Source organism: Carcharodon carcharias, chromosome 11, assembly GCF_017639515.1.
Source record: "Carcharodon carcharias isolate sCarCar2 chromosome 11, sCarCar2.pri, whole genome shotgun sequence".
Classification (NCBI taxonomy): Eukaryota; Metazoa; Chordata; class Chondrichthyes; order Lamniformes; family Lamnidae; genus Carcharodon; species Carcharodon carcharias.
Window position 1 is genome coordinate 114,275,013 of NC_054477.1, and position 21,997 is coordinate 114,297,009.

A 21,997-nucleotide genomic window follows, 5' to 3' on the forward strand; every position below is an offset into this window, starting at 1 on the left:
TGAAACTCCTGCTGATCACCATTTATAATTGGGTTGTAATAATAGTTTCCTCCAATGGACCATGTTTAAAATAAGAGTTGAGGCTCATGAATTAACTTCAAAGTGCATTGAGAGAACAGGAGTGGAAGCTCCAAATCCCATGGGAAAGCTGGAAGTAATTTCAGTACATTGCTACATAGCATTATGAGCCAAAAACCTCATTAAAATTTTACTGTTGTGTTTGGGGTCAAACATGTGGCAGTGGGTGTCCTATAGATCCGCATGACACAATCTCAACTCGAGTATTTAATAGCCGAATCCAAAGGTGCCGTTTGGAGGAATTGCGTGGTTTGTCACAGAGACACATAATGGACTCAGGACTTCTCAAGCTGCAACCAGTTTAATGATGTTTCTTTTGGTGTACTTCTGAAGGCAGCAAGGAGCCTGAGAGCAATTTTCTTCCCAGCAACAGGAGAAAGAAACCTGCTGCTGCTACAAGGAAGATGTGGCTGGAGGTAGACCAGGATGTGGCCACAGACATGATTCCAGCTGGTATGTTCCCTGGTGCAAGGGTGAAATATCTCAGTGAATGGCTGCAGAGTACTCTGAGGATGAAGGGTGAACAGCCAGATCTTATCGGTACCAACAATTTAGGTAGAAAGGTCCTTCAGGCAGATTTTCAGGAGCTATAGAAAGGAAGCAAGCAAACAAGGCCTCAAAACTAGTAATTTCTGGATCAATCCCAGTATCACAAATGAATAAGTATCAATGTAGGAGAATAGAGCAGATGAATTTATGGCTGGAGAGATGGTACAGGAAGGGATGTTTTAAATTCCTGAGACATTGGCACTTGTTCTGGGAGAGGTGTGATCTATACACATCTGTTTCCACCATCCTGGTGGCATGGTTTGCTAGTGCAGTTGGGGAAGGTTTAAGCTAACTTTGCAAGTGGTTGGGAACTTGAGAGAGAAGAAGCAAGGTGCACAAAGGATTGTGGGAGACAGATAGCACTAGGGTAAGAAATATTAAGGTATTAGGCGGGGCCAGACTAAGACGGATCGCAATAAGGTTTACAGTGCATGTACAGTACATACTCACAAAGCATGGTGAATAAAGTTGTGAGCTACCGGTGCAAATAGTCACCTGTAAATATGATATTGTGGCAACAATGGGAACCTGGCTGAAACAATAGCAGAACTGGATACAAAATATTCCAGGATACTGCTGTTCATGAAAAATAGGGAATGAACGAAAGAGAAGGGGTGGAAGGTTGTTTAAGGAGAACATTACAGTGCTGGAGAATAGATGCCCTAGAGGGGTCAAGGACAGAGTCTATTTGATTAGAATTTAAAAAACACTGAAGCTACCATTTGATTACTGGGTGTATTTTATATACCACCAACTAGTGGGAATGATATAGAGAAACACATTTGCAGGGAAATTTTATAGAACTGCAAAATCAAATGGTAGTGATAATGGGGTTTTAACTATCCTAATGCAGACTGGGATAATAATGGTGTAAAGCACAGAGAGGGAAGAGTTTCTGAAGTGTGCTGAGGAGAATTTTCATGATCAGTATGTTTTCAGTAAAATGAGGAAGGAGGTATTGCTGGATCTGGTTCTGGGGAATTAAGGCCGTGAAGTGGTTCAAGTGTCACTTGGGGTACATTTAAGGGATGGTGGTCATGATATCAGAAGGTTTACGTTAGGGAAAGGAAAAGGAGCAATCTAAAGTAAAACACGTAATTGAAGGAGGACCAATTTCAATTGGCTGGGAACAGATCCGTCTCAGGCATATTGGAATCAAAGTTTGGCAGGCGAAAGTGTAACATAGTATACCCAGTGAGGGCATGCCCTATTCATAACTTCAAATGTGGACTGTGCTCATATGGAAACTTCTAGAACTGTCTTTTATTTTTTGAAATGAACACTAACAAGGTGGCTAAGACGGTTGCCAAGGGTCAGGTGACTTTTGCAACTTCAACATAGACTATCTCAAGCTTCTAGAAAGTTCCTAATTGAATCACCGTGGGTGGGGGACTCCCCCTTGAATGGGCATGCCCAGAGAGCACCCTTGTTTGGAATTCACACATGCCATTGCTGAAGTTTACTCTAAACAGAGTCAATGGACTCCAGATTCCACATCTCCAAGTTTGCAATTTAACAAAAGAAAACTGCAGAAAACCAGTTAACCAGAAGTGGGTGTGAGGATCCATCATCTATCACAATTGTAAGGGAATGGCTTTCAGCTTTAAGCCATTCCAGGTGGACAATAGCAGTTGATCATGTGACCAAACCTGTCTTCTGAATCTAAAATCCTTTATTATCCAAAGGTCCAGAGAGACCTGGGCAGTCTGCAAAGAATTCCACTGCAGAGTGTTGGCAAGGCAGTAACGCCAAAGGTTGTTTTAACTTTGAGGCTGCTACAGCTTAAAAAGCCTCCAAGCCTGATTCCTAAATCCAAGTCCATCTGTGAAGAAATTTGACCTCCTGGTACAATAACCAGAAGTACCTAACTTTGTGACTTGCTGAACATTCATCTCTTTGAGGGAATCCTGCAATAATCCCGATATCTAACTCCAGCCGTTTAAACTCATGTAAACCACAGTTAAAGAGTGGGAAATACTCCTTTCTTTACTGACCCCACAATGACTGTTCTCTTACAATAGGTCAGACAACATATTCTTTTTTTAAAACTTATAAAATTGCCCTATTCTCTTTAACTGTATTTTCTTCACCTTGTGTATGAATGCCGAGTGACTGAAGTAGTGTTTAGACTTTGGAGTGAATGTATGAATAAATAATCTTCTTCATTTAAAGAAAGCTTGCTGCTATTATTTAACTTGAACAGACACTCCAGGGGATAAGCAACACACATATTAACCTCCCCAAAAACCATATGGATTAGGGACAGTAAGGGAAAGGGTACAAGGGTTTCAGTTCTCTCCTGACCGAGTTGATGACTAATGGACTTAAGGGCCTAAAAGGGGATCTATGCATGGAAATGAAGGGTGTGGCTGTGGTACTAAGTTGGTACTTTTATATGTTTTTACCAAGGAAGAAGAATATGCAGAAGTCATTGTGAAAGATTAGGTAGTTGAGACACTGGATGAGTTAAAAGTTGACACAGAGGACGTACAGAAAGGTTGGCTGTACTTAGAGTTGGTAGGTCACCAGAACCAGATGGCTGCCACTACAGATAAAAATAGTTCATATACAGTCAAGTCACATTCCCTGAAAGGGGAAAGGTGGATAATGAAAGCCAGAGCTCCCTAGATGAGGAAAGGGGGTTGTGGGGGTGTAATATAAAGCAGGAAAAGGTGCATAAGACAGATGTCAGGTTGATAATACAAGTGAGAACCTGATTGAATATAGCTTTTCAGAGGGGAAGGGTAAGAAGAAATGTTACAGTCAAAGAGAGAATATAAGATACTCAGAGCTAACATAAAATGGAGTCCAAAAGTCTTCTACGGGCATATAAATAGTACAATGGTAGCAATAGGAGGGCTGTGGCCAATTAGAAGCCTGAAAGGGTATTTATGCATGGAAAAGGAGGGCAAAGGTACTAAGTTAGTATTTTGCATATTTTTTTACCAAAGAAGATTATGCAGAAGTCATTGTGAAAGATGAGGTTGTTGAGACACTGGATGAGGTAAAGAGGAGGTATTAGCAAAGATGGCAGAACTTAGAGTTGGTAGGTCACCAGAACCAGATGGGATGAATCTGAGGATACTGAAAAAAATTGACAGTAAAAATTGAGAAAGCCATGGCCATAATTTTCCAACCCTCTTTGGATATGCTGTCAGAAGATGGAGAATTGTAATTTTTCCAAAGAAAATGGTGGTTAACTTAGATGGTGGAAAATCTTTCAAAAATGATAATCCAGGACAACATTAATAGACACTTGGACAAGTGTAGTTTTATTAAGGAAATCTAGCATGGATTTGTTAAAGACAAATTGTATTTAGCTAACTTCATTGTCTTCTTCATTAAGGTAACAGAGTTAATGAGGGTAATGCTGTTAATGTGGTGTACAAGGACTTCCAAAAGGTATTTGTGAAAGTGCCAGAAAAGTTGAAACCCATGGAATAAAAGGGACAGTGGCAACATGTATGTAAATTTTTCTGAACCCAGTAAACAAAGAGTTCAGACTGGTTGAAGGTGTACAGTGGGGTCCTTCAAGGATTGGTATTAGAACTATAGCTTTTCTTGATAGGTATTAATAATCTAGTCTTGGTTATGCAGGGCACACTTTCAAAATTTACAGATGACACAAAACTTAGAAGTTTTGTGAACTATGAAGACTTCAAGGCCAGGATTTCCTGGTCGGTGAGTGGGGGGCAGAGCCCGCTTGCCAACGCGTAAAATGATGCAGAATCAGCTGTGCGCCCGCCAACCTGTCAATGGCCTCAATTGAGGCCATTGACATAGTCATTAAAGTGATTAGTGGACCTTCCCGTCCAACCCTAAGGTTGGTGGGCAGGCCGGGAGCCCTGGTGGGCATTAGAAAAAGCATGAAACCTCATCCACGGGCAGGATGAGGTTTCATGCAGGTTTTTAAAAATGTAATAAAAGTGTACTTGAAAGTGACAGACGTGTGCCAACTCATGTGACAGTGTCACATGAGGGGACATGTCAGGGAAATATTTTTTTTCTATTTTTACAATTTTTTATTAGGGAGCCGATCTCTCTGAGGCAGCACTTAGCCTCAGGGAGATGAGTGCACTCTCTATGTGCACATGCATGAAAGAGCGCACTCTCAGCTCAGAGAATCCACCAGAGAAGGGGGTGGGAAAGGAGAGCTTGATAGGGGGCAAGTGATAGGTGGAGGCCAAGAAGTGACTGCCAAAGATGTCATAGACAAAAGGACAAAGGGGTGTTGATGGTGGTGATATTACCTAAGGAATATGCTGATGGGGACATTAAGGGTAGCAAGCAGGACAAGCTAGTGGCAGATGGCCCTAGTGGGGGTGGGGTGGGGGGAAGGGATAGAAATGGGCTAAAAGTGGAGATGAAACAATAGATTGAAAAAATTTTAAAAATAGGTGGAAAAAATACATTTGTAAAAAAAAATGATAAATTATTGGAAAAAAGGGGATTGGAAAAGATGAGGTGATATATCTTGGTTGGAAGAATAGGGAGAGGCAATATAAACTAAGGGGTACAATCCTAAAGGGATTGCAGGAGCAGAGAGAACTGGGGGTATATTTGCACAGATCATTGAAGGTGCAAGAGCAAATTGAGAAACTGGTCAATAAGGCAAATGGGATGTTGGACTTGATGAATAGAAACATAGAGTACAAAAGCAAAGAAGTTATGGTTAACCTTTGTAAAACAATGGTTTGACCTCAACTGGGGTCTTTTGTCCAATTCTGGGCACCAACTGCATGCAGAATATGAAGGCCTTAGAGAGGGTGCAGAAACAATTTGTGAGAATGGTTCCAAGGATGACCAACTTACGCTATGTGGACTGGAGAAGCTGAGGTCGTTCTTCTTAGAGAAGATATGTTTGAGAAGAGATTTGATAGATGTGTTCAAAATTATCATGGTCTAAACAGTGTATATGGTGAGAAACAATTGCCATTGGCAGAAGGGTTGAGAACCAGAGGGCACTGATTTAAGATGAATGACAAAAGAACCAACAACATGAAGAAAAATGTTTTTATATACCAAGTGATTGAAATCTGGAATTGTTGCTTTCAAAAGGGAATTGGATAAACATCTGAGGAGAAAAGATTTTCAGGGCTACAGTGAACAGGTGGGTGGGGGGAATGGATTTGGTCTGGTCTTGCTGAGTAGCCTCCCTCTGTTCTATAACCATTCCACGATTCACTAATTCTCTTCGGAGGTCAGCTTCAGGAGTTTCATGCCATGCTCCTGACATCAGTGCAGAGAGTATTTTAATGACCTAACCAAGTCAGGAAAAGTGAGCACAGTTGCACATTCACCTAAATCCTGTTGTGTGCATTACTGCTCCGCTGCACTCTGCCTTGTCAATCCTGCCCCATTGCATCACTCCTCACACCCACTTACATTGCAAACACTTTCATCCTTCTCTTTCTAAGCTCCTCCTCACACTCCCATCTATCCATTCACCATTACCACACACTCTTATGTTTTATGCAATTTTATGCTTCTCCCTGATAGCCACCCTCCCCAAATGCACTGCAGCCATCGAATGAACACAGGCCATTACAGTTACTGTGTATAATCATGTAAAGGCGAGTTTCTAGGGCTAAATTTTTAGTCAAAAAATAGCGGGTTGACTTTTACATAAGTAGCATTTTAGAAAGGATGAAATCTGCCCTCTCCCATTGTCTTGCCATTGCAGGACTGTTCCCACTAACCTCGCACCCAACAGTAGCATAAAGGAGCCAAAAGTATTTTTATTATTTTTTGTATTTATAAATAACTAATCACCTCCAATGGAAACAGGCATTAATTTCTGTGCAGCAAATTTATCAAATTTGTCAAATACATCAAAAAACAAAAGCCATATATATGAATTTATACAATTCCACTCAGTTTTTTCACAGCATAGAAAAAAGTACTATTTAGCAGCAAAGCATGAAATGGAATGTGTATTAAAATCCATAAAACAAATCACCCTCCTCCTCATCTACAGAACCAAGTAACATATCCCAATCGGCTTCTTGAATGGCATCATCATTATGGATCACCAGCATCATCTTCATCAACAATCAAGTTGTCATCAGCTATATCATATGCCACCAATCTTCTATGATGTAAGGTGCATTGGATATGGCACGTTTCTTGGATGATTTGATGACAGTCTCCATTCTGATTTCATCCCAGGCATTTACAACCCATTCACACAGGATTGCTATTGTTGCAGCCCATATGCTGTTTCCCCTGGCGAATGTTTTCTCCCCTCCAGTCATCCAGTTTTTCCACTTTTTTCTCATGCTATTCCTGAAGGGCTTGTTTAGGGAGACATCTAATGGCTGATGAGTCCGGTTAGACCATCTGGAATCATTCAATATCACTGTTTTGTGATCTAACTTAATCAACAACATCATTGATATTGTGGGATCTAAACATGTCCCAGATGGGAAGAATTTTTTCTTTATATAATCCTCATGATCTGAAACTCCAAACTTTCCTCAGCCATATTTTCAAACCACCTTCATCCATCCATCCTTTATTGTGAACATGGATAACTACTGCCTTTGGGAATTGCTGTTTTAGGAGGGCTTTCCTCTTGAATATCATCATTGGCTTAAACTTTGCCCCATTGGACATACACGACAGCACAACAGTGAATCTACTCTTTTCAAAGTCAGTTGTCTTCACTAACACTGTTTTCTCTCCAACTTTGCTCACCTTTTCACTGGCTTGCATGTCAAAATTCATGGGAGTCTCATCCATGTTCCCAATGCAGGCCGATTCTTTTGCCGATGTTTGATTATAAACCACTGAAATGTGATAAACCGTCATCAAGTTCTGCTGGATATACTGGGAAATCTTGGTTTTCTGTCGCAGGACAAAATTGTTTCTCTTCTTAAACCCGGTACACCATCCAGGACTGGCTTCGAAATCTGCAATGCCTAATTTTCTTGCTTGTTTTAGGGTGAAGGTTTGGATAGGTCCTCGAGTAACCTAGAGTTTACTCTGGTGTTTTTCATTGATGTATTTTGCAACTTCATCTTCCAATTGCAGCCACATGCTAGGCTGTCCTCTGTTTGCACATTTATTTTTAGGCATTTGCCTAAGCTGTGTAGAGAGCTTCCTCCAGTCTCTAGCATTCTTCTCCGAAATCTTGAATTTTCTACCTGTTGCATAATTATTTGTCTGCTCTGCGATCTCATTGACTTTAAGTTTAAAGTGGGTTGTGGATCTGCTGTTACTTCTTGATACCATGTTGTCATATTAGAAGGTGAGATCGACAGGAACGCAGCATGCACCAGTGAGGTGGTAGCATTAACATCACATGTTGATGTGCATAGACATGATTCTATGCTGAATAACAACCTTTATTGGTGTGTCAAGTAGGTTTGCACCAGGGCAGGTTTGAATTCAATGGCGAGAGGGTGGTAAGTAAAAAGAGCTTGGATTTTTTGGCTAAAGTCATGGGTCAAATTATACATGAAGTATGTGAGAAATGAATGATTTTTAGACAAAAATCTTCTAAAAATAATTTAGTAAATGTTGACTTTTAATGAGGTCGACCAATATTCGAGTATGCACAGTGGTCATAAATCTTTTCTCCCATTGCAAGGGAAAAGAGCACAAACCACAAGGGAGAGGGAGCTGTCCTCCACAGATCTCACAGCTGAACAAAATCAGAGAAAAAGTGCTGGATGGTCCCATACCCCATACGGAGATGGGGACCCCCAGCTACCTGGTAACAGGAATAAGAATCATTCATTGATCCTCAGTCATGTTCACTTGATTACAGCAGCAAGTGAAATATAATCATATTCATAAGGGTAAGTTCCAAAATCCTTCCCTAGTCAGTCCTGTTTCATGTATCTTCTTTCTATCAGGACTTCACACATGCAGCAGTAGTCAGTTGGCCTTGCACTTGGTGAATCTCAGAGGAGCTGATTCCTCCTGTGGGTACAGTCATGAGACTCATATATCCCATTCACGACAATTTACTGGGCCCAGTTAAACAGATAGATGAAATTTCAACTGATGACTCACATTTTACAATGAGCAAGAGTAGATAGAGGTGGCAGAAGAGCTGTGGAGTGTCCACTTTGAAGGGCTCAATCCTCTCTGTTCAGCTGACAGAGATGCTGTACCTGGGAGTTGTCAATGGAAGGAATCATCACTGAGGTGCAGCAAAAAATCTGCCCCACACTGGCAGGTCTTCCATCCACACTCTCCATGATTGCAGAATGAGGGAGTCCAGATCAATCATGAATGGGTTGCTATCACAGGACTGTGTAAGGATGTCAACTTCTGTGGCTAGAGTGACCAGCTTTATGAAACATTAATCACTGCAGTCGATTGAGTCTATGTAAGCCTTGACCACAGTGGTGAAGACTCCAGATAGCAACATGCTTCATGCCTTAAATAGGATAGCTGCTACCTTAGCCTTTGCCTCATAGTGTGTCACTGATCTGCACCAAGCTGCACTCTAGCTGAGTGTTAACAGTTAAATGAAGTTGGTCCATGAGAGGGAGGATGGTGATAGGGGTTATGGACATGGGAACTTCACTTAAATTTCTCCCACTTCCTACCCATTGCTGTCACTGCTCATTCAGTACAAACATGCTCCCGACATGCCTTCTCCAGTCCAGATGACTGAGTCTGCCATTGTGCACGTCTAGGCGAAGCAATCTTTGGCAAAGCCTTCTTCGGCTCTAAAACCCACAGGTCATTTGTCAACATCATCTCAGCAATCAAAGCAGAGCTCTGGCTAGCCGGCTTCTACTCTGCTGCAGTCACAGAGGTTGAATACCATAGGATGATAGGAAATGAACGAATTAAGTTGTTCAGTTCACTGATGGTATGCACATGGGTGCCTGAGAAAACTCTATGGGTTTGGGTGGGCTGACCGGTACTGACCATGCTTATATCAGCCTTAGTGGTTGAGGAGAAGAAGGGTTCTCCCCGCAGTGCAAGTTGGTGTTTGTGGCATTTGAGTAGTCTGGGGGCAACCTGCAGGGGAGGCAGCTAGACACATAGTCAGAACTCCAATGCATGTCATATTGATGGTAATGAGATGGTGCAAGGGGTGCCTCAAGGTGTTCTGCGTAAGTGCCATCTGCTGGCATCAGCGCCACACCTAGTTACACCTCCTTGCCATGGGCGCTAAGACCTGTGTGCTATTCAAAGTGATGGGTGCCGAATGTGTCCAAGGTGGTCGTTGGGGAAGGGGTTTGGGAACAGCCATGCTATCTTCTGGGGACTGATCACCAGTAGTGTGGACAGGAGCTGCTGGAGGCCTCAGCTGGGCCACAGTGGTTGGGGTGTGGCGTGCGCATGCAGAGTACATAAGCGATCAACCCCAATAAATCCTCTTCTCTGTTTTGCAGGCAAAAACTCACCACAGTGCTCGGGAGTGCCAGAGGACTGGAGGTGGGTGCACCCTCCTGCAGCGTCTCACACCCTTTGAAGAAGAGGCCATGGAGCTGGGGAGGAGGCAGGAGGCCAGGGTGGCTGGGGGCAGCGAGGCTGGGGTCCAGCGGGCAGGTATTTGAGGTCCACAGTCCCATCCACTCTGTCTGCCCACCATCCAAACCACTGATGGTTGCTGCAATCGTTAATGCTGAAACAATGCTCATTCACAGTCTGAGACGTTCTGACGTGTGGGTCATACAGAAGAGACCTTCGTCCCCTTGAGGAATCGCACCTCCACCACCTTCCAAAGTCACCTTATCCCATTTGTGACCACTATCACCATGGTCTAACATGCCATTGGATCGCTGCTGCACATCCAAAAACTTATTTCATCTTAGGGGGTTTGGGACCTCCAGCACCCTTTCAGCCAGTGCGCCCCACATTACTTTGTTCAAAAGGTCCCCAGCACCTCAGCTGTGAACATCATGGCACTCAACTTAGATAAATGCCACCACATTACTCATCCCTGCACCAATGGAAAATGTTGCCTTCTGCCCACCCGGTCTATGCCCCTCCTTACGGAATGAAGGTCAATAATGTGACCTCTCAATCTCCTGTGATCGACAACAAATGTCGCAACTGTTTGCGATGTTTCATCAGCCCCACAACTATCCAGGCCACAATGCATCCAGGTTGGGTACCTCTGCACTCTCCCCACTCCTATGGTTCATAACATGCCATGTGGCATTCCTGAGGCCATCTGACTAGCCAGTCCGCATGTGCGTTTAATGGTTGGGGCTCATCTTGACTCTTTTCCACCTCATCAATGTTCTTCTCCTTAGGGTCTTGAAGAGTGAGTGACTTATGAGGCTGGGAGGGAAAGGGATGAAAGGTTGAACTGAATCTACTCTAACTGTCCTTGTTGTTAATTTCAGCATCACCACCAGAGCAACTCGCACCTCGACACTGCAGCCCCCCCCTCCACACCTGAGGGCCAACAAGTGCAACTTGCGACACATTATTTCAGCCAGCCAGGCACCAGTGCAGACACACACACCTCGGTGGGGACTTTACCATCAGCTAGTGTCCCAGGTCACAGTGGGGAGGGCACATCACAATCGCTGGAGGAGATGGTAGGGGCAGAGTGTGCCAATGGTGCCAGCAGCCGGAGATGTCACCAATGCAGCAGCTGCAGGACAGGCGGCAGGAAGTGCGTTTGCATCTGGCAGGGTTGCATGAGGGAATGCTTCAGTTGTTCTCTGCGACAGGAGTCCAGGCAGAGTGCACATGAAGGTTTGGCCCTCAGGACAGAGCTTCAGGCTTCCTCCAATGAGAGATTAATGACTCTCATAGAGAGGGGCTTCAATTGAATGGAATATTTCATGATTGGGTTACGATCTGACCTGCAAGCCCTCCCAGCGGTACTGGCCACGAGTGGTCATTCCCAATGTGGGAGATGTTGTGGACACCAAGCGTCGACACTCAGTGCCCATGCATCTGCGGTGAGCAGGGAGGTTGAAAGGGACCTCACGTCGGCACAGCAGTAGTCTTTCGTCGCTACAAGCTCCTCTCAGGGCACTCCAGATGAGGGCAGCAGCTCTTCCGTCCCTCTGCCAGTCAACATTTATTCTGTTGAGTCTGCAACAACTGGAGAGGTGTCAGTTCAGGAATTGACCATTCCCTCCCAGGCGGGGCCAGCACAGGCTCCATGGGCTAGAGGACGCCCACCAAGATCATCGAGGCCAACAGGACAGCAGAGTCAGCAGGCTGTCTCACAAGCCACTCCGAGCGATGGGGCGACACTTAGACGTAGCACCCGCAAATGAAACCATAAGGCACCTTAGGCACTCCACGGGGGTATGTCTGTTGGCCTTAGAATAGGGACCCATATTTTTCTTATCGCAAAAAAGTGCTGTGTGTTTTTCTTTTGGACACAATAGTCAACCTTTGTTACCATGGCTGAGTGTTTTTTGCTTGTGGTGCATTTTTCTTTTTCACATATTTATCATGAGTGTTTGAGTGGACATTGATGTTTCTGTACTAAGCCCTTACTTGCAGCTGATGAAGTGGAAGATGTAGCACCTAAGTGCCACGTGTGGAAGTGCCAGGCAATGCTGGTCCTGCTGATCCATGTGTGTGGAGCTAGCTGAAGGTTCTTTGGATTAAATTGTTCCGGGTGTCCCGGCCTCCTTGGTGTAGTAGCGAGTTGGCATGCTGCCCCTCATCAACGCCCTGTGCTTCCTCATCCTCTGAGCCACTGCTGGATTCATCATATGCAGCCTCATCCAGGGCTTCAAGGTCTTCATCGTCAACTGCATCCCCCCTTTCCAGTGCAAGATTGTGCAGAGCACAGCAAGATACCACTATCAGAGAGATACAATCTGGGGGGTACTGGAGTGTGCCCCCTGAACGGTCCAGGCAACGGAAGCGCATCTTGAGAAGACTGATGGTTCTCTCCACCACAGCCCTTGTGGAACCATGGCTCCTATAGTACCGCTGCTCAGCTTCTGTTCTTGGATGATGTAGTAGCGTCATGAGCCACCTTCTGAGGGTATAGCCCTTGTCACCCAGCAGCCAACCATCCAGCTGAGCTGGAGCACTGAAGAGCGCCGGCACCTGGGAGTGTCTGAGGATGTAGGCATCGTGGGAGCTGCCTGGGTACATTGCACAAACTTGCTGAATCTGCTTTCTGTGATCACACACTATCTGCACGTTCATGGAGTGGAAGCCCTTCCTGTTGATGAAGGCACTGGGCTCACCTGCTGGCGCCTTGATGGCCACATGTGTACAGTCTATTGCACCCTGAATGCGGGGAAAGCCAGCAATGGCCGTGAAGCCTCTGGCTCGCTGTGCCTGACTTGCCTGGTCACAGCGGAAGTGGATAAAGATGGATACCTGTCTGAACAGAGCATCTGTAACCTACTTGACACAAGTCTGGACAGCTGATTGGGAGACAGCGCAAGGATCACCCACCGAGCCCTGGAAGGAGCCAGAGGCATAGAAGTGGAGGGCAACTGTGACCTTCAGAGCCACTGGCATGGGGTGTCCACCCACACAGTTAGGGGAGATCTCAGGGCCAATCATCTGATGGATATAGTTGACTGTCGCCCTTGAGAGTTGGAGCCTCCTTTGGCACTGCACCTCAGACATATTGAGGTAGCTGCTTTGCCGCCTGTATACCCTGGCAGCAGGATAGTAGCATCTTCTGCGGCCACTTTCACCTTGGACAACCTCTTGGCCCTCCGTCCCTTGTGCCTGCGCCCGGCCTCCCAAAGGTGGCTCCCCTGGAGGCTGATTGTCTGTTCCTGGCCTCCTCCTTACCCTATCCCTCTCTTCCTCCCCAGTGGAAAGGTCAGAACCCATATCCCCAGGCTAAATGGAGGCCTCCGGAAAGCTGCAGGCCTGATAAAGATTACTGTCTGCAGACTGGTTTCAGAGTATACAAGAAGCTCTTGGAAATCGATGAGAACTGCTAACAATCACACAGGCAACTTTTAAACACTTTCAGCAATTAAAACTTTGTGTAAAACATGAACACCTCTGAGTCCACATATCCCTCCAGTGCATGAATTTTCTTAAAAAATCTCCTACCTGCCTGCCCGTTGGGCCCGTGCACCGAACCGAGGTTCACACGGGCCTCTCAAAATCCAGGACAATTGGCAGGTTAAGGGCCTTAACAAGGCCTTCAATTAATGACGGGCGAACGCCCCGCTGCTGAGTGCATCCGCTGACCGAAATATCATGATGCTGCGCGCTGACATCGGCACGCTCGCGCGACATTTTAAGTGCTGACATGCAGGCTCTGCCATCCACATGTCAGCCAGAAGATTCTGGCCTATGTTTAGTAGATTCACATAGAATTTATTATTTCATACCACTTTCTCATGTTGCTACTCTTGATTTCACATCACAACTTACATTTTCAGGCACTTGTTGCTGCCACAGGGAGCCATGAATTGACATAAATCAATGGAGAGATGTGCAATTGGTGAATGGTTGCCTTGTGGCATTTGAGGGGTTGTAGGGGAGAGTGTCAGGTGAGTACAGCTGCAAGAGTGCACTGGAGTGCTGCTCTGGCACCTCCAACCAGGGCCTAGGGAACGGAGTGCTTGGGGGTTGAGTGATGGGAAGTGGAATGCCTGGGAGCAGAGTGTTGGGACCCTGAGGAGGAGAAGCTGGCTTCAAGGCCCAGGAAAGAGACGCAGCAGGGCCTCAGGTCTGGGGGTGGGGGGTGGGGGGGAAGAGGCTGACTGCCAGGTACGGGAGATTGACCGTATGTGTGTGTGGGAATGAGAGAGAGTGTGTAAGTGTCTGTGAGAGTAAGAAAGTGAGTGCCTTTGTTTTGTGTGGGAGTGAGAGTGTATTTGTGCATGTGTGGGAGTGAGTGTGTGTGTGTGTGTGTCGGAGCGAGAGAGAGCGTGTGGGAATGAGAGAACTAGTGTGTGTGTGTGTGGGGGGGGGTGCGTGGGGAGGGGGGGCAGGGGGGAGCATGTTGGGGGATGGGAGTGAGAGAGTGAGTGTGTGTGTTTGGAGTGAGAGAGTGTGCGTGTGTGTGTGATGGGGAAAGTGAGACAATGAATGTGTGTGGGAGTGTGAGACTGTGTGTGAGAGAAAGTAAACGTGCATGTGTGAGAAAGTGATTGTGTGTGTGTGCATTTGAGTGAGAGAGAGTGTGTGTGTGTGTGTGTGTGTGTGTGTGTGCATGTGTGTGTGCGTATATGTGAGTGAGAGAGTGACTAAGTGTGTGTGTCTGGGATTGAGAGAGAGTGAGAGTGTGATTGTGTGTCTGCCTCATTCCCAGTCTCAGGTTTCTCATTTACCCTCACCACCACACACCGACACATACACAAACCCACTCTCAGTCGAGTAAGCCTGGCACACACACACACACACACACACACACACACACACACACACAGTCACTCTGGTCATTTTTATTAATTACTCTTTAGTAAACTTAACAAATTTTTGGTATGTAATTGCTTTATTTTTGCTCAGCAATTGATTCTTTTCTTAATACCCAAACTTTTCTTTGAAATTCAATTTAAAGTTACGCCGATATTTATCTTTCTGAAGTTTGCTCATCAACCCCTTGAGGGAGAAAAAATGGAAATGTGACCATGCCCCTCTCCCCAACAAGTGAAAAGGTTGGACAAGCCTGTTTTAAACAGAATTCTCATCATCTACGCTGAGCAACCACAGCTTAGGAGCTGGCAAACCGGCTTAAAAAAAATTGCAGCTTTCAGGCTGATTTCCCATTTCTTTGAAGCTGGTCTGTCAGGTCAATTTCATTCATTGCTACACTGCTCCTGGGAAGGTTGGGGGTTTGTGGAGTGGGAGGGTTATTCTGGGGGGCCTTGGAGAGGGGGGAGGGGGGTTGGGGGTGTGGGGAAGCAGGAGGAAGATGTTGGGGGAGGGGAGTTAGGGGTGTTAGTGAGGTTGGGGGTTGGGTGGGAGTTTGGGAGAGTGGGGGCAGTTAGGGTTGGGGGAGGTTATTGGAGAGAGGGGTGAGAAAGAGCTTGGTGGCAGTGGGGCATTCATATTTTTCACTTAAAAAGCATTGTTTTATTGACTTTTGGGGACTTCCCACATATTGGTTAACTCGATGGGTCGAAGGGCTTCTTCTGCACTCTGTGATTCTGTGACTCAAATTAGTGCATAAGAAAACAACACAACAGTGGATTTGGAAATGATATGGTCCACACATTTTCTTAGAGCTCTGGCACCTCAAAGTTTGGCACTACATCCCTGGAAAAGTGTGACCACTAGCTACACAGACACTGTCAAAACTTCAGGATTGAAAGATAAAGCTAACATAAGTGTTAATATTTATTTCCCAGATATGGAGCCAGGCACTTAAACCAACACAATAACAGCACTGTGTTATGTTCTGGATGTTTAGCTTTCCCACGTGTCATATATTTTTATTGCATTCATTTTGCATCATTTCCTTATATTATTCACAACTGTATATGATGATAAGGGATCGTGTATAAATGTTTGCTTTGTCAACATGACAGAATAAATATTGGTTCAGCAAATGATCGTTAAAACTTCAGCATCTAAACAAAATGATCTCATGTCATCATGAGACTTTAAAAGGAATTTGTTTATGGGAGCATTTTCCTTTCCAATGGTTCTGATACTTTTAGTTTCACTGATTATTCATGACCAGCAGCTGTGAACTCAGAATTCATATTGCTCTTGGCATTTGTTTGAAATGAAATGGTCCCTCTATTGTAGCATTTTCTCTGAAAAAATCCACTGATGGTTTGATAGCTAGAGGGAGTAAAGGGGAAAATGGTAGTTATCCTATATATGTGCTTATAAAAACAAATAGAGAGGTTTAATTACAAAAGAGTTGAGGCAAATGTAGTTAATCCAAACTCAACCATGTGGGTTGGATTTGCACTTTTCAATATGAGTAAGGATTAGGTAAAATGTTTATGTGAAATTCCTTTGTCTGTTATTTCAACAATGTTATTTCAACAAAGATGTTAACCCTTTTAGTGTAAACTTGTTAACGTGACAGAGGATTTTTTAAATCAATGTAATACTGCCTCTAGGGAACCAGTTAGCTCAGTTGACGAGACGGCTAGCATGTGGTTCAGAAAAGCACCTCCAATATGGTGTTCAAACTCAAATCTGGTTGAGGTAGACTTGGGGCCAGCCTCCTCACTCTCCCCATAGCAAAATCACAGTTGAAGCTGTGATTCAATAGCTCTCAAATAATCAAGGCTGTCACCTGGCATGAATATATTAATGAGTTATCAATATCTCAGAGCATAAATATAAACTCATAATTTCTTACATGTACTCCTGTTTGATCTGATTAGTGGCTGAAAGTGTGTCATTTTGATCAATTACCAAACATAATTTGACAGGGTTTTTCATTTCATAACATTTATTTGCTTAGCTTGCAACACCGTTCGCAAGTCTAATACATATTTTCCTTTTATCTAAACATATATAAAAAATAAAGCTATTGCAATAACACCTATTTTCCAACTTTTTTGTGTGACTTATCATATGTGACAATTATTTGTTCTTAAACTGTCCACTAAATATTTATATACAGCCATTAATCATGCTCAAAACTCTGTGCATGCTCTTTGCATAGCCAACTTATTGTCCACATGAAATGGTCTTGATAACATCTGAACTTCAGGGATTCAGGAAGTCCTTCTGATTGAAGTTAATTCCACCGTATTACTTGCAGCATAAATGGATACCCTTAAAGTTATTTTATAAATCCTGTTTTGTTGAAATGGATTATTTTCAATACAAGGTTTGATAAGCTATCTTAAATCTATCATTTATCCTTGCAAAGGCAATAAGAACACCACAGAAGTGTAAAATGACAGAAAAAGCACATACAAAGTATGATCAGCAATAAGCCTCTCTCCCAACTATGCATACTGCTTTCAAGAAGATAGAACTGGGATATCACTCATAAGAATAAGGAAGTCTTGCCACAATTGTGCAGGATTTTGGTGACACCACACCTGGAGTATTATGCACAGTTTTGGTCTCCACATTTAAGAAATAATATACTTGCATTTGGGGATGAAGTAAAGGTTCATTAGATTGATTCCTGGGGTGAGAGGATTGTCCTACAATGAAAGGCTGAGCATATTGGGTCTGTACTCTCTGGATTCAGAAGAATGAAAGGTGATCTCATTGTAAGATATGGAGGGGCTTGACAGGGTAGATGGTCAGAGGTTGTTTTCCCTGACTGGGGAATCTAGAACAAGGGGGCACAGTCTCAGGATAAAGGGCTGATCATTTAGGAATTAGATGAGAAAAAGATTCTTCATCAAAGGGTTACGAATATTTGAAATTCTCTAACACAGAGGGCTGTGGATACTCCATCATTGAATGTACATTTTTAAGTAGTCTCAACTAGTATAGTTTCTTAATTAAACAGCTAACAAATTATTTCCAATGTATTTGTTATGCGTACTGCTTACCTCAGTATAAAGTAGCTGGCCCAAATTATCGACATCCATCTTTATTCTGGATGCAGTTAGGATCCTGGACTTGACAAGGCATGTTGAAATACACAATGGATACACTATTCAGCACACCCAACATTTGCATAGAGTGTTCAAGAGGGCGCGCAACTAACAATCAGCACATGTCCAAATTGTTCATGGTACATCAGCTGGCACATTAGCTGATGTTGCTTTATTTTGCTTCATTATTTTACCCTGTAATACCCTGTAAATTCTGATGGCTAACGACTGTGCATTAAGTGACAAGTACTCCACGACTCCCAAAGGAAGAGGAAGGCCACAATTTGGAACAGAAATAAACTAGAAGTGATATGATGTGATTAAGATGGTGAGTTGGTGAGCAGCCATAGTGAGTTCACTTGGGCTTCCGATAATGTATGCACCACCAAAAGAATAAAAATAAGATAAAGGCTAGTGGCCAAAGTGTTACTCCTGTAAGCATGTTTGAAAATATGAAACACTTACTGTCTGTGTGGATCGAGGACCAGAATATAAGGAACATGCCTGTTAACACACTGCCTGTCTAAGGAAAGTCTAAGAGCTTGTTTACTGACCTGAAACAGCAAGAGTTTGAGAGTTCTACCGCCATTGAAACTTTTATTACGAACCATAGTTGGTTTGATAGATTAAAGAGATGCCATCACCTACACAACATCAGGATGAATGGTGAATTGTGGGCAGTGGCAGCCAGTAATTATCCCACCGAGTTGAAGACCATCATTGATGAAGGAGGCTATGCACCATAGAACATCTTCAACTTGGTTGAGACAGGCCTTTGTTGGAAGAGAAGATTTATTTCAGCTGAAGAGGGAACTGCACCAGGGTTCAAGTCAGCTAAGGATCCGTTGACTTTGATACTGAGTGGCAATGCAGAAGGTATCTTCAAGATTAAGCTTTTACTCTTGTACCACTCAAAATCCACGAACAATGAAGGGTTACAGAAAGGAACATCTTCTGTAATTTGGAGGTCAAATATGAAAACTCGGATGACAATGATCATGTTTTCTGAATGGTTTTCTGTGCATTTTTGCCCAGCAGTCAAGGAATATTGTGCTTGGAAAAACATTGCCCATGTAGCTTTGTTACATTTGCACAATGCCCTGGGACAAACTTAGAGCCTGAATGACCTCTCCAAAGAAGTCGGTGTTGAATACCTCCCTAAGAACACCCATCCTTGATCTGTGCCATGGATCACAATTTTATCATCACATTCAAGGCTTACTATCTGCATGGGACTTTCAGGCAAATTAACAAGGAGACTGATGAGAAAGAAAAGCTAAAGATACATGCATTCTGGCATTACTACAACATTGTTTAGACTATTAATAACATTGCAAGTGTTTGGGAGGAGATGACACAGTCACCATGAAGTGCGTATTGCACAAGATCCTCACTAAAGCCATCCATGACTTCCATGGCTTTGATGAATGAATTGAATCTGCTTGCCAAGACATAGTGAATATGACCATCAAGGTGGCATTTTCTGATATGAACCAAGACAATGTTGAGAAGGTGTAGGAGTCCCACGGCGAAGAACTATCCCCAAACAGCTGATGCAGCTTGAGCAGGAGCATGGTCTATCTTGTGAAGATGAAGAAGAGGAGGAAGCATCACAAAGCAAGCAACTAACATTCCAACACATGCCAGAGGCTTTCAAGCTCATTAAAGGAACATTGCAAATTTTCCAATATAATTATCCCTCTTTGGAAAAAATAAATTAAAAGTTGCCAGAGAGATTAAAAAGCTCAAAAGCTGCTAAGGAGAGTTGAACCAAGAAAAGCAAAGGCACAAGTTGCAACAATCCATTCAAGCATTCTTCAAATCTGCAATTCAACAAGTTGTTCAAGATGTACAGGTACCAAAAAGTGAGACAGAATAAATCCCTCCATCTTCCATCTCCCAAAAACTCCTTCTCACGTCATTTGTAGAATCATAGAAAGTTTATGGCACAGAAAGAGGCCACTTGGCCCATCGTGTCAATGCTGGCTGAAAAACAAGTCACCCAATCTAATCCTACTTTCAAGCATTTGGTCCGTAACCCTATAGGTTAGGCATTTGAGGTACATATCCAGATACTTTTTAAATGAGTTGAGGATTTCTACCTCTACTACCTTCTCAGGCAGTGAGTTCCAGACCCTCACAACCCTCTGGATGAAAAATGTTTTCCTCATCTCCCTGCTAATCTCTCTACCAGTCACTTTAAATCTATTCCCCCTAATCATGGAGCTCTCTGTTAGAGTAAATAGGTCCTTCCCAGCCACTCTATCCATGCCCCTCATAATTTTGTACATCCCAATCAAATCTCCCCTCACCCTTCTCTGTTCCAAGGAGAACAACCCCGGCTCATCCAATCTTTCCTCATAGCTGCAATTTTGCAGTCCTCGCTATATCCTTCCTGTAATGAGGTGACTAGAACTGCACACAACATTCAAGTTATGGCCTAACTAATGTTTTTATATAGTTCCAGCATAACCTCCCTGTTCTTATATTCTATGCCTTGGTTAGTAAATAAAAGAATCCCATTTGCCTTCTTAATCACCTTATCAACCTGTCCTGCTACCCTCAGGGATCTGCGGACATTCATTCCAAGGCCCCTCACTTCCTCTACACCTCCCAGTATCCACCCAATTATTGTGTAACCCTTTGCCTTGTTTGACCTCCCCAAATGCATCATCTTACACTTCCATGGTTTGAATTCCGTATGCCACTTTCTGTCCATCTGACTAAACCATTGATATCTTCCTGTTGTCTACAGCAATCCTCCTTACTATCAACCACATGGCCAATTTTTGTGTCATCTGCAAACTTCTCGATCATTCCCACCATGTTTACATCCAAATGAATAAATACCAAAAAAAGCAGGGGACTTAGTACTGAGCCCTGCGGAACCCTACTGAAATAGCCTTCCAGTCATGAGAACATTCATTAACAATTACACTTTGTTTCCTGCCACTGAACCAATTTTGTAATCAGCTTGTTACATTCCCCTTGGTCCCATGGGTTCTTAATTTTTTAATCAATCTTCCATGTGGGACCTTGTCAAAAGCCTTGCTAAAATCCATATAGACCACATCAACTGCACAACCTCCTCAATCCTTCTTGTTACTTCTTCAAAAGTTTTCAATGAAATTAGTCAGACGCCACCTTCACTTAACAAATCCATGCCGATTGTCCTTGATTCATCCATGCCTTTCTAAGTGACAGTTTATCCTGTCCCCCAGAAATGATTCCAATAATTTGCTTACTACCGAGATCAGACTGACTGGCCTGTAATTATTTGGTCTATCCCTCGCTCCCATTTTAAACAAAGGTATAACATTAGCAGATCTCCAGCCCTCCAGTACCTCACCTATATCCACAATTAGATGTGGATGGTTAGAAAATGATGGTCAGACCATCCACAATTTCTGTCCTGGCATATGTTATCAGCCAGGGCTACATTTCATCTGGTTCTGGTGATTTATCCACTTTCAGGAATGCTAATCCCCTTAATGCTTCCTCTCTCCCTATGTTTACCATATCCAATATTTCACACCCTTCATCCTTAACTACAATGTCTGCATTGTTCCCCTTTTTTGTGAAGACAGATCAAAGTATTCATTGATGGTGAATATTAATTGTTTTCACATATTATACATTACATTTTGTTTATTTTTTGTTTATAAGTAAGGTCCATTTCATGTTTATTTTACATACTGAGGCTGAAAATCTTGTGTTGGGATCCATCACTTGATATTACACACATTTGAATGGGAAAACATGCTTTGATATAAGTAGTTTTGGTTTAATTAGTGGTTTCCCACAACATAGTTACAACTTAAATCAGGGTATTCTTGGTTATTTAAGCCTGGTTTTGACAGAGTTTTAGTATCTCAGGGTATCAAGGGTTATGGGGTGTTGGCATTGAAGCCTTGCATAAGGATCAGCCATGATTATGTTGGATGGTGAAGCATAGGCTCGAGGGGCCCTAT